Source organism: Rattus norvegicus, chromosome 6 (assembly GCF_021556685.1).
Source record: "Rattus norvegicus strain SHRSP/BbbUtx chromosome 6, alternate assembly SHRSP_T2T, whole genome shotgun sequence".
Taxonomy (NCBI): domain Eukaryota; kingdom Metazoa; phylum Chordata; class Mammalia; order Rodentia; family Muridae; genus Rattus; species Rattus norvegicus.
The window spans coordinates 128,585,542-128,599,099 of NC_141539.1; the positions used below are offsets into that span (position 1 = coordinate 128,585,542).

Genomic DNA, 13,558 nt, shown 5'->3' on the forward strand with positions numbered 1-13,558 from the left:
GAGGATGGCTGTCCTGATATACAAGAGAACCGTCAGACAGGCTCCAGGGACCAGAGCTGACTCTAACTTGGTGCAGGGCCTGTTCTGGGGCCTTCCTGGCTTGCCAGCTGGCTGCTTGTTCTATGTCCTGCCCTCAGGCCTCCGACCCTATATTTAGTGCCACTCCTGCCCCAGCAGGATCAACTGTCTGTTGTGCCACAAGCCCTGAATCATCTCTTGGCCACTGCATCCAGTGGCCTGGTTTCTGACCCAGGTATCTGTCAGGCTCAGGCAAAGGCTGCTCACAGAAGCAGGTTCCAGCTGGTTGCAAGGGCCTTGGAGGCCGCTGGGTCAATGCAATGACTTCCTCTGAGCCTCTAGCCTTGCCCCACCCACCTACCCCTTACTGTCCATGGTCCCAGTGAGGATGTCTAGGGCAATGGTTACTTGAGGCTAACACCCAATGAATGTAGCCATTATTATTTTTATCCCCGAAGCATAACTCAAATGTCACAAGCCCTACTGGGCGCCAGAAGCAGTGTCAGCTGCTGGGATGTTGTCCCTACCCAGTCCTGCAGAGAACAGAGTCAAATGGGAGGAGGCATGGGGACAAAGAGGTGGAAGGAGGGGAGGAGAGGGGTCAACAAGAAGGATGAAGGGGAATGTGGGGGCGGGCAGAAGGGAAAGGCAAGGTGAGAAAGATGGAGAAGGGCCATATGGAAGGGAAGGGGTAGAAGGGCTAGGGAGGAGACTAGAAGGTTTCCCACTGACTGTCCTAATTGTGGCAGGTAAGTCTTGACACCAATATGTTATTCCCAGTTGTAGACTATTCCTAGTGAAACACCATGAACTCCCTGGGTGCCTCTTGGGGTTGAGTGTAGCCAGAAGGCAAGGGAAAGGGAGCCAAGTGTAGACAGGAGAAGTCTGGGCCATGTGGACACTGAGGTCATGCCTGAACCTGGGCTGCATCCCGGGGAAGGCTGTTGGGAACACAGGGTCAGGGGCTCTGCAATCACACACTGGGCTGGGAGGCAGAGGGGAAGCTAGGAAGAATTAACCTCTTCTCTACTTTCTGCTGCCTAGGACAAGGTTTTCCCAGACTCAGAAGCAAGTGGGAGCCTGCCTGCCAGAACCTTCTAGATCAAGGTTTGGGAACTTGTGCAGTGGGGACGGTCTGTGTAGAGACAGCGGCTGAAACAGGGGTTTGGGTGGGAGAAGATAGGTCCTGGGGGGCAGGGGAGGATGCTGGAAATCTCAGGAGAAACTTTAGGGCAGAAGAACCAGAGAACGTGATAAGCTTCAGGTGACTCAAGTGATGCCTTGGGGGACTGGAGGTCTTCTGGCCACACTAGCATCTGTAGATGTTTCTACAGGCCTTGACTCTGGGCTTCTTTATGGCCAGGGATCTCGGGCTGTATGTGGCATCTGAGACCCTGCCCACACTCACTGTCTGCATCCAGCCTGGCAGGGTCAGTCCTCTGTAAGTATGAGGGGACAGAACCTAAGGAGGATTAAGCAAGATGGCTTCCTCTGTGCTGGTCCCCAAGAGCTAGCTGCCAGGCTCTCCTTACACTGGCCAAGGCATCACCAGGCTTCTTGCTCTTTTAACCAAGGGTCACTGGTAGGGGTGATGAGGCCAGGTCAGGCTGTTTCTTTCCAGTTCCTTCTCCTCTTTGAGCTGTGTTAGTGGACCAGTCTATCCTGGGTGCAGCTCCAGTTGGGCAGATTCTCCATAGGCTCTCCCCTCTACAACTCTGGGCCAGGGATAGTACCACCCTCTCTCAGATCCTGCTCATACTTGGTTTTTTTTTCCTATGTAACTTCTCTTCTGTTGCTTGTGCCTACTAAGTGTTGAAGGTAGGATCATCAGCTAAGATACAGAATGCCTAATTAAGATTTAATTTCAGAAAAACACTATTGCAGCAGAAGTATGTCCCAGAAGTTGCACAAGATATGCTTGTGCTAAACAATTACCTGTTGTTTACCTGAAATTCCCCCTACCTAACTGGGTAACTGGTATTTTTCATTTGAGTCCTACTTTCAGGGGCCCTAATTGATATGCCTTAAGTCATAGGAAACTGCTACAACCCTCGATCACAGAACAGGCAGTCAGAAGCTTAGACCCCCCACCCCCAAAGCATAGAGACACTGTGGGTGACTGAATCAAAAATGAAAACATGGCCGTTCCTAGGTATGGTTGAGAAGAAGGTTGTTATTGTAGATCTGAGGGAGAGCACAGTCAGAGGCATCTGGACGGGCCCAGACTGAACAGGATCGTGAGAGAAAGGGGGGATGGGTGAGAGAAGAAGAGAAAAGAGAGAGAGGGAGGAGGAGGAGAGAGGGCAAGCAGGCCAAGAGAGGAGCCCAGGACCAAGAGAGACACCAAGATAGAGCATGAAGGAAATGGCTGGATTATACAGGAATCAGAAGTGGGGGGAAGGGAAGCCCAGCCTCTGGGTTGAAAAGGGTTTAGGATACATAGGGCAGAGGAAGGCTTTTCTGGGGACAGATGCATGGCCTAATGGTAGGGATAGGGAATAAGGGGACAGGGAAGTAAGAAGACCAGCCAAGATATCCCCCAGAATGCAGGGGGACAATAAGGACAGACCCAGAGGCAGGCACTGGCCGTTGGCAATGGTGTGGCACACTAGGAAGCTAGAGGGGTGGGTTAGGAAGACCTGGAGCCCTTCTGCAGACAGTAAGCTGGCTTTGGAGTCACCTCCTAGGCCTGTGACTCTAGGCCTCCGTTTCTCACCCTGTGCAGTGCTCAGCCTGCTGACGACACTCGGAGAGTGGGAATCAGAGGAAGAGAGAACCAAAGACCCTGCTTCTAAACGCATCGAGATTGGTTGCTGGGACAAATGAGCTCCGTGACACATCACAGTGCAAGCGCCACAGAAGGTCTAACTCTTAAAAGTTTCCATGCACTGGCTCTCCTCCCATGGATTCAAAGCCATGTGATTCAAAGCTATCCTGTAGATGCTTCTGTCATCTGATAGATGTGGCTGTCCCTCAGCTGTGACATCCATCTGTTAAGCTGGAAGAGGCAAGAGCTGGAGAAGGCATGACAGGGCCATTTTCTTACTGACCCTCACTCTACAGAAGCCACGTCAGGTAGACTGGGAGTGGTTTTCTAGCTCTGTTCCCAGGAAGAAAGAACAGCTCGATGGCGACCACAAGCTCACCCATACTCCTGTGCCATCTCTAGCAATACCCACAACAAGGAGGCCCCAGATACTCCTCTGTCCCTTAAATGACCCCATAACGGAGAGATGTCAGATGTATCTTATTGAGCTCCTCCAGAAACAGACCCTGGGCCCAGGACTCTGCACACTTCTGCTTTCCATTACTAGAGCAAAATAGCCAAGGTTGTGTGACTCGTAAAGAGATTTACTTCACTCTCGTGGCTGTCGATTGACTCCCTGGCTAGCCTTTAGTGAGGACATTCCATTGGCTCTCTTCATGGCCAATGGCATCATGGTGGGTGTGCAAGCCAGAGGGAGAGATTATGTGGTGAGATGGAAAGTCGGGGGGGGCACATCAAAGGTTAAGTTCATTCTTTTCCAACAGCTCACTTTGATCAGGGATCCCAGGAGAACCATGTCAATCTCTTGGGGCAGCATCCCTAATGACCTAACCACTTCCGGCTAGGCTCTACCTCTTAAAGGGCACACTATCTCATTATTACTATTTATTACTATTTCTACTATTATTATTATTATTACCACAAGGCTTGCCTCTGACACACGAGGATAAACCATGTCCAAACCACCTCACGATCTCACAAAAATTCTGAACAGGAGGAAGATGAGAGAGAGAAGATCAGCCAAGAGCCTGACCTCAGGTGAATAAGTCCTCAAAGGTCTAGCACCTTAGATGTGTCATTAAAGAAGGAGATGCGTCTTGGGACAGAGTCTTCTCTCTGGTACTTCAGGAAGGTAAGGACTGACAAGTGGAGGGCTGGATGTGTGTACCTAGTGGTCAAGGTGAGGGGACAAGCAGGCACCTACTATCCGCTATGCTCACCAGACATACAGGAGATACTCACATCCCTCTCTGGATTGGTCCATGAGGAGAGAGAGCAAGGGTCAATTCTTAACCTGTGGCTGGTGTTCGTGCCCCGTGCCTCTGGTCTCATGGTTCCTTCATGTCCATGGGACCTGAATGCAGGACTGCAGTTTGTCCCAGTTCAAATGGAGAGCAGGAGGTAGACTGGGGGTAGCACCTGTAAACTACCTACTGTGTGCTGTGTACAGAACCCAGCTCCATCCTCAGCCAGACAGAGGGCTAGCAGCTGATGCAGCAGATGCCAGGGAGTCAAACAGAATGTTCTCTGAAGAGTCGGCTAGCCCCTTGGCCTTGCCTGAGGCCCAGCACCATGTTTCCAGGTCAGGGACACAGGCAGCCTCACACTTACGATAGGAATCACAGGCTAGACAGGAATGGTGATCTCATGAGCAACACACGCTCAGGTCCACACACACACAAACACACACGCGCACGCTCATGTCCAGTACTGGGAATGCCATCAGGCTGAAGTACAGACAGCAGCCAAGGGCACCAGCCTGGGGGTCCCAAAGCCTCTCCCTAGAATGAATGCTGTTCAGAGAATGGAGATCCTGAGCTTACAGCTTCTGGGACCTTGTATGCTTCGGGGACGTTGCATGCTCAGCTGTGCCATGTGGGTGGCCCTCCTGTCTCCCACCTCTCCCAGGAAGCCTCGGGATTTTAGCCAGATCTGAATGTTCTCCTGGCTCTGGGATGTTTGGAATTGAGACAGGTTAGGTGATCGCCTCAAAACTCACCTTGACCCTGCTTCTTATGCAACAACTAAGTTTCCGGAGACAGGGAGCCCTCGGCTTTGAATTCTCAGTGTGTCTCACGGGGTTCTCCCTAGACCAAGTGTGCTGCATGCAGTCCACAGTCTGCTTGATGTTGGCCACTTCTCGGGGCCTCATAAGGCCAAGGTCACGGCTGGAACTCCTATCTAGAGGCCCTAGGGAGATACTGTCCAGAATTCGCCAGCATGTCGACAGAGTTCTGACATTGGCAGGGACCATTCTCAGCTGTCGTGGCTGCCATGGTCTTTGCCCACTACCCCTGCTCTCTCAGCATGAGAAACCCATTCTCCACCCTCACTGACTCTTCTCTATTCCTCAGGCCAGACCTTGGAAGTCAGCCAAGAAAAGGGGATCAGTTGTTGAAGCGCCCAACGTGCTCAGGTAAACCCAGGGAGCCTTCTCTCTCAAATTGACTAGTCTGTGTCCTTCATCACACTTAAGAAATCCCTGGGCCCATGGAAAGCACGCGCAGGTATCCACGCCTCAGGACTCTGGGAACCGTAACAGGACGTTTAGGAACTGGCCTCCCTCCTCGGTTCCCAGAATGCCCTGCTTTCCCTCCTTCCTGACCACAGCTCCCACGTGACCTCTACGCTGTCTCTCCCCACAATTAAGATTTTGGAGTACATTGGGAGCCCTAAACGTGATAATAAAAAGGAGACCTGGGTCTAGACCACCCAAGGAGCTGGTAAAAGCCACCCAGGTCGGGATGTTCATCCAAGCTCCAAGCAACATATTTCCCAGGGAGAGGGAGCTGCTTCCCAGCTCAGAGGAAGGGATCTCTGTCCTGGGCTGGGTATCCTGCTGGGGTCTGGGAAAGCATGCTGGCGCCCTCTTGTGGACTCTTTAGGGTCTGCTCTAACGGACAGAGTAAAAGTAGGTGGGCGCTCTCAAATAACTCTGACTTTTCTCCAGTGTGACAAAAAACCATTCTAGGCAGGGCCCGGTCTTCACCAAGGAACCATCATGGTATCAGAGGTGGGTGGGTTGCCCGCACCAGCAACTCCTTTTTATCATGGACCCAGGCACCGTCAGCAAGACTATGTGGAAACTCCAGGCTTAGCCATGAACGGGCTCCAGGCTTCCTTGTTCTGATCTCCCCCACCCCAGGCTCCCTAGGCTCCTCAGGAGCTCACGAGATAATGGATGAGCAGTGTGTGGTTGGAGGGCCAAAGACAGGAACAATGGAGCCTGGCTGCTGTCCGAGAATCTGCTCAACCAGAGATTCTTTTCTGAATTTTCTTGGAAGCTAGCTCCTATTAGAAGTCTCCTAGGTATCTTGCTGCTACTGTTGGCACTGATGGGGGAATACCGGTTACCGTGTGGGAAGAACAGTAATGCCATGACATAGTGGCACACCCAGCCGGTCCTGAGCTGGAGTGCACCTCAAAGACCCTTGACTTAAGTTTACTGAGCCCTGAGTCCAGACGCAACCCTGCTATGCGACCTTGGCCTGGTCAGTGCCCATCTCTGAGTTTCCGTTTACCCTTCTGTGAAGGAGAAATGTTAGGCCAAGCTCCCAAGGACCACTAGGCAGACCCAGAGAGGAAGTCACCACCATCATTGCTCTGATTAGGTCTCTCTATGGCTCCAGTTTGGCTTGAGCATTGCCTGGGGTGGTGAGCCTGCTGATGGCCACATACACAGCCCAGGGAGCTGGCCTCAGGGATCCTGAAGATGAGGAGGTGGACACACAGATGCTGTGGCAGGAGCTTAGCTGGTCACAAATACGAGCTGCCTTGCCCTGTCCCTGTTTCTGCCCTTGCTTCTGCCCTCCTCCTGCTGTGGCTGTGACAAGCCCCTGCCCTGCTCCTGCCCTGCCCCTGCCCTGCCCCTGCCCTCTACCTGACCTGCACTTACTCTGCCCTTGCCCCTGCCTTGCCCTGCCCCTGCTGTGTCCCTGCCCTGCACCTGCACCTGCACCTGCACCTGCACCTGCACCTGCACCTGCACCTGCTCTGCCCTTGCCCCTGCCTTGCCCTGCACCTGCTGTGCCTCTGCCTTAACCCTGGTCCTTCTACCCTGGTTTTTGTCCTGTCCTGTCCTGACCATGCCTTGTCCTAGTACTTTCCCTAGTTTTTTCCCAGGGAAAAACTGTCCAAAGAAGTTGAGACCAAGAAAGGGACTGAATCTTAAAGTAAATCAAGATGCTGGGAGTCGAAGGGAGAGACAAGGGCACACTCCTTCATTCTCAGCCCTACTTTGATCTGAGAACGTGACTTTTTTATTGAGACAAGCTAGTCCCATCTCACTGTGTGGTTAGTCCAGGCTAGCCTTGAACTCATAGTCTCCCTGTCTCATCCTCTCAAGTGCCTGGATTTAGGTGGGGGGCACCACCTCCTAGTTGTGATCAGCTTTCCAAAGCAAAACTCCATCTTTGTCACTGGCACCTCTGAGGTCTTGGGAGTGTTGTGTTTTATAAAAAGGAAAAGAGAATCCAGGGATGTGTTTAGTGGTATGGTGCGGAGGAAGGGGGTGCCTCTTCAGGTCCATGCTGTGGCATCCCTTCCCCCTGAGGGACCAGCCATAGATGGATAGAGTATAGAATAGAATACAGTTTATTTAGGGCATGGGAAGGGGAGTTGAGAAGGGAGTAGAGTTGAGAAAGACAGACAGACTGACAGACAGACAGAGGAAAAGAGAGAGAGAGAGAGAGAGAGAGAGAGAGAGAGAGAGAGAGATTGATTGTTAACATCTGGAGGGGGGAGGGAAATGGGGAGAGAAGGAACAGAAGAGGAAAAGGGTAAGAGATAAGAAGAGAGAGGAGGGGGCAAGCAGCCCCTTTTATAGTGAGTCAGGCACACCTGGTTGTTGCTCTGTGGGGCAGAGCCTAGAAGGAATGCTAACAGGGAGTCCCAAAGGGACTGGACCCACGGTGGCTTGGGGGCTTCACTATGGGATTTTTCCTCCCTTTCCAGGTTCAAGAGAATAAGAAAGCAGAGACCACAGTGGCCCACCTGGTTTGCATAATGGTCCCTTGGAGATTCTAGCCCAGCCACTGTGGACACAGGTCAGACATTATCCAGCCCTTAACCCCTGAACCTGCCTATCAGAATGATATCTGGCTTGGATATTCCCTGGGGAGCCAAGACTGAGCCTCATGTTGTACTGGGTGCGCAGGTACGATCCTGGCTAGCCATGGAACCCTGAGTGTGTCTGTGGAGCAGCCAGCTGCTCAGCTCTGAGTGGGGACACACAGATGCTGAAGTTACCATGATTACAATAGAGGAACAGGGCCCAGGTGCCTGGGTTAGGCTGCCTGGTGGTAATAGGTTGCAACCTCTGGCAGGGTTGGTCTCAGGCTCTTGGTTTCTCTTTCTATGAGCAAGGAGGTTATGGGTATATGGAAAGGGGAAGGGTAAACACATGCACCATACATACATACATACATACATACATACATACATACATAATATATACATAGCTATATAAATAAATGTACATAAAACTCATATTTATATAATTATTCCAACATCATCAAAAATAAAAATTGTTGCTGTGATGGCTGGCTGTAATTGTCAACCTGATGTAATCTCAAACCACTTGAGAAGATAGCTTCAGTTGATGAATTGTCTGCTGCGTCAGGTTGGCCTATAGACATCTCTGTGTGTGTGCAGGGGTGTCTTGATTGTTTCAATTGATGTGAGGAAGCACAGCCCATTGTGGGCGGCATCATTCCCTAGGCAGGAAGTTCTGAACTATCTAAGAGTAGAGAAAGCTAACTGGGTTCAAGTGAATAGGTAAGGAAGGAACCATGCATCTGTTCACCTCTCTGCTCCTGACTACAGATATGCTGTGACTGTTTTAAGTTCTTATTGCCTTGACTTTGGCCACATGATGAACTGTAACCTTTTTGGGATTTTTTGTTTGTTTGTTTGCTTTGTTTTAGTTTTGGTGTTTTGGACAGGATGCTTATCACAGCAACAGAAACAAAATTAGAACATATATAATATTTACTCTGTTAGATAGGCTCTCTCAAATCTCCTCACAAACTCTGAGACACAAAGAGGGTAGGTAGGGTCTAAGGTCAGCCAACTAGGCTGGCAGTGGTGGGCTGGGGTGCCAAGCCCCATCTGATTTTATAGCCACAATGAAGGTTCTGCTGTGGGGAGGGGACTCCGAAAGCCCAACTGGTTTCTGGAGTTGACAAGGTGTCACAGGTGACCTCTGGCAGGGCTCGGCAGAGAGATGGCCCTGAAGGCATATGGGGTTAGATGAGGTGCCCCGGCACTGCATCCTAGACTCATGATGGAAAGTTTCTGAATGCAAGCATTAGTGGGAGTGCTGAGCCAAGGTCATGTGTTTCCTTGCAACAGACACCTGTTGTACCTGCTGAACCTGCTCCCTCAAACAAGACATTCCTGTCCCCATCTTTGTCTTTTAGGACCCGGGAGTCTGCTGATCCTCCTCAGTCATCTCCTGCTTGTATGATGTCACGTTTCCATGGTGTCCTCCTTAGCCACCAAGTGGTATTTCCTGTGCTTAGGCGTCTGTTGAGAATGCAGGAGGTAGAAGGTGCAGTCAGAAAGCCATTGGCTCTGCCCCACAGTCCTGGAGTAAACCTGGCCTGACTGTCTAGCTCCACTCAGTACCAGGGCTCTATGTTCTGTCAGTTTAGCTGCTGAAGGGACCATCTATCGATCCATCTGACTTACCGAGATGGGGAGGAATCGCAGGTAGCCCTGGTGGACACCGTGGGGGATCACGGTGGCAAGTTCGTCACGGCCATCCAGGATGCCCAGCCACCAGGAACTCTTCTCTCGGATGGAACAGACCATCCCCCAGAGCCTGAAGTCTCCAGTAAAGACCACAGAATCACCATGCCGTGTTATCTAAAGCCTAAACCACTTCCCCTGGACCAGAGAATTGGAGACCCCTTTCTCTGTACCCGGGGAGAGTCTAGGTACGGCTGTTTTCTTAGATCCATGCAGTTGTCAGTCCAAGACCAATCCCCGACTGTCTATGTGGCTCCATTGTACCCTCCAGGAGCTGCCGTTTCCTTATGCATCACACACAGTAGGACGAGGGATCTTGAGAGATGCCAAACAGCAACCGTATCCAAAGAGTTAAAAAAAAAATACTGCTTCCCCAGTTTCTCCTTTCTGGCTATCTCATAGTGAGGAGAATTGTTGCCAGAGTGAGGAGGTGGCAGGGAGGAGAAACTGCCCAGTTACACTGCCACCAGGAGCCAGAAGCAAGGTCGGCAGGTTGGTTAGTTCAAGACTAGTACAATGGGATATTTGCAGAGCCTCTGCCCCCTAGTGGTAGTGATCTGGAACTGCGTCAGCTGGTAGCTTTCTTAGGAGAGCATCCAAAGAAGTGGTAGTGTCCACGTCAGAGAGCATCCTGTGTCATGTCCACGTCCACACTGGGCATTTCCCACAGCACTCAGGATTGTATTTGTCTTTACCTCAAGTCCGATTGTTTAGTTCCTTATGACTCCTCCTCACTCCTGATGGTGAGTTAAGAATTTTGAGAAAGTATGGCTTGTTACCAAGTTTTAGGGGTCATCTTATTAGAAGAATATTTTTCTTGTTTGCAAGTTAACATCAGGGAAAGGAGGCCACTTGGTCTGTGTCTTCCCAGCTCACATCCTGGTGTCTGTTTGCCTAGGATAGCCCCAAAGCCAGTGTGCCCGAGCCTCAGTCAGTCCTGAGACTGTAACTCTGACCTTGACCTGCATCTCCCAGGGCCTTGAGTGTCCACCCACTCACACGATAGTGGTCTGGAGGTTCTGGGGAGCACTAGGCTGGGTGGATATGCTAAAGAGTCTGATGAGCCAAGATGACTCCACCCCTCTTACCCCAGTGCCTGAAGATCTGACTGTGGCAGCTGCAGGAGAGATGTCAAGGACGGGGTGGCACAGACAGCTATTGGAAGCCAGTGTCCCCTTCCGGAAGGGACATTTGATATCCCTCTGATATAAAATCCAGCTTTGCTATTTGATACATACGCCTGTGCTGGAAGCTACAATGTGAGTTCAGTCAGCTGGCAACCAGCATCACCCCAATATACCATCACACTTACACAGACACACACACACACACACACACACACACACACACAGAGAGAGAGACAGAGACAGAGACAGAGACAGAGACAGAGAGAGACAGACAGACACAGACACACAGAAAGAGACAGACAGACACACAGAGACAGACAGACACAGACACACAGAGACAGACAGACACAGACACACAGAGACAGACAGACAGACACAGACACACAGAGACAGACAGAGACAGAGACACAGAGAGATAGAGATAAAGAGAAACCTAGAGGCAGATATACAAATACAGATGCAAACACACACGTGTATAAGGTCATGGAAATACAGACAGGCTTAATCAGACAAACAGACACATACAAACGGGAGACACAGAGCCTGTACATCCCTTCTTGGTGGCCGTCTGCTTTCATGGACATCCTTCAGGATGGGCGGATGTTTGCCTTCAGCTGGGAAAACTGAGACCAACTATGCTAATCCTGTAGCTGGGGCCTGCCTGTGCCATCCCAAAGCTTGGCATTCCGTTAGGTCTTTACTCAAACCTATGCAGCATTCGTGGTGGGCACGCTAGTGTTTGAGGGTCGCTGTGAGCTATGCTGGTCTTCCTGGGGTCCTCCTGGTCATGACCTGGCCTGCGTTCAGCGCAGGGATTTATTTAATCACTGTCCTGGGATTTTGGCATTTCAAGGTCTCTCCTGGTCTGAGAAGTGTATTCTGATGTCCCCCCTTCATCATCCACGATCCATGAAGTCCCCACATATCTGCCTTCCAGCTCCAAAGTCGGCCAGGAGGGCCCTTGTAATCACGGCACATGGAACATCAGTCTGTGCCAAGATGCACAGGCAGAGCCTTTCCAAGCCAGAGCTAACACAGACATGGCCCTTGGGGATCTGTGCTGAAAAGATGCCAGGGCTGAAGTCCAGTCTGAAAGCCTCTGTTTTCCAAACAAGGGGCAGAGAGAGGAGCTGGGTGCCAGAGTAGAGACCCTCTGCCTGCCCTCCTTGTGTTCTCAGACAGGTTCTCAGTATGCAGCCCAAGTTGACCTTGGATTCACAAACCTCCTGCTTTGCGGACCGAATGCTGGACTGACTGGCAGACACACAACATTATATCCAGCTGTACGGCCTTCTCTCAGAGCTGAGAGGCAAAGCCATTGCCTCTGCCCATGACCAGGCTGAAGTCCCAGGCCCCAGTGTGCCAGGGTGAGGGCCACTGAGTTCATCCAATTCATCCAGCCCTGCACCCAGGGAAGAGCTGATGACTCCAGTCAAGAGGCCCAACTGAGAGGGTTCACCCAGGCTCTCTTTGCAAGGACCGCTTAGGTCATGTAGTGGGAGGAGCTTCCATAAGCTCTCAGAGTGGAAAACTGACTCGGAGGTGGTCCCAGGCTGAGGGCACTCTGGCTGCAGTGGTATGGGTCTTGGCAGGGGTCGCTGAGAGACAGATTGAGCCTTGTCCTCCCACAGAGCCTGCTGCTTGGCTAAAGGCAACTGCCCATCAGCGACATGGCCCAGCAGTGTCGCTCCTCAGCTGACAGCTTGCCTGACACCGTGGCCTCTTCTCAGGGAAGGACTGAAGGATGCACACATGGCGTGCCTGCCCCTGGGTGCTGAAGCAGTGGTATCCAGGGACGTCGTGCTGGCTAACGTTATAACGTCAACTTGTCACAGGCTCCAGTTATCTGAGAATAGGAGACCCCGGTTAAGAAAATGCCTCTCGGGGGGCTGGGGATTTAGCTCAGTGGTAGAGCGCTTACCTAGGAAGCGCAAGGCCCTGGGTTCGGTCCCCAGCTCCGAAAAAAAGAACCCAAAAAAAAAAAAAAGAAAGAAAGAAAATGCCTCTCGGGCTGGAGAGATGGCGCAGCTGTTAAAGGCGAGGCTCACAACCAAAAATATAAGAAAATGCCTCTCCAAATGGAGGGAACTGGAAAATATCATCCTGTGTGAGGTAACCCAATCACAGAAAAACACACAAGGTATGCACTCATTGATAAGTGGCTATTAGCCCAAATGCTCGAATTACCCTAGATGCACAGAACACATGAAACTCAAGTCGGATGATCAAAATGCGAATGCTTCACTCCTTCTTTAAAAGGGGAACATGAATACCCTTGGCAGGGAATAGGGAGACAAAGTTTAGAACAGAGGCAGGAGGAACACCCATTCAGAGCCTGCCCTACATGTGGCCCATACATATACAGCCACCAAACTAGATAAGATGGATGAAGCAAAGAAGTGCAGGCTGACAGGAACCGGATGTAGATCTCTTCTGAGAGACACAACCAGAATACAGCAAATACATAGGCGAATGCCAGCAGCAAACCACTGAACTGAGAATGGGACCCCCGTTGAAGGAATCGGAGAAAGGACTGGAAGAGCTTGAAGGGGCTCGAGACCCCATATGAACAACAACGCCAACCAATCAGAGCTTCCAGGGACTAAGCCACTACCCAAAGACTATACATGGACTGACCCTGGACTCTGACCTCATAGGTAGCAATGAATAGCCTAGTAAGAGCACCAGTGGAAGGGGAAGCCCTTGGTCCTGCTAGGACTGAACCCCCAGTGAACGTGATTGTTGGGGGGAGGGCGGTAATGGGGGGAGGATGGTAATGGGGGGAGGATGGGGAGGGGAACACCCATAAAGAAGGGGAGGGGGAGGGATTAGGGGGATGTTGGCCCGGAAACCGGGAAAGGGAATAACATTTGAAATGTAAATAAGAAATACTCGT

At 51.3% G+C, this 13,558-nt stretch overlaps 1 long non-coding RNA gene across 5 annotated transcripts; it reads left to right on the top strand.

Moving 5' to 3' along the window:
• The first annotated feature begins 45 nt into the window (after nucleotides 1-45).
• Nucleotides 46-12,714, top strand: LOC102549032 (uncharacterized). Of its 5 annotated transcripts, none has more exons than XR_015622548.1 (7): nucleotides 46-253; nucleotides 1,063-1,125; nucleotides 2,744-2,880; nucleotides 3,780-3,917; nucleotides 5,140-5,201; nucleotides 7,739-7,830; nucleotides 9,205-12,622. It is a non-coding gene; the product is annotated as an uncharacterized LOC102549032 (long non-coding RNA). The 5 variants fall into 5 exon arrangements; XR_015622545.1 differs by lacking the exon at nucleotides 46-253 and adding an exon at nucleotides 569-767 and having other exon boundaries at nucleotides 2,744-3,093; nucleotides 9,205-12,714; XR_015622544.1 differs by lacking the exon at nucleotides 46-253 and adding an exon at nucleotides 569-767 and having other exon boundaries at nucleotides 9,205-12,714.
• The last annotated feature ends 844 nt before the right edge of the window (nucleotides 12,715-13,558 follow it).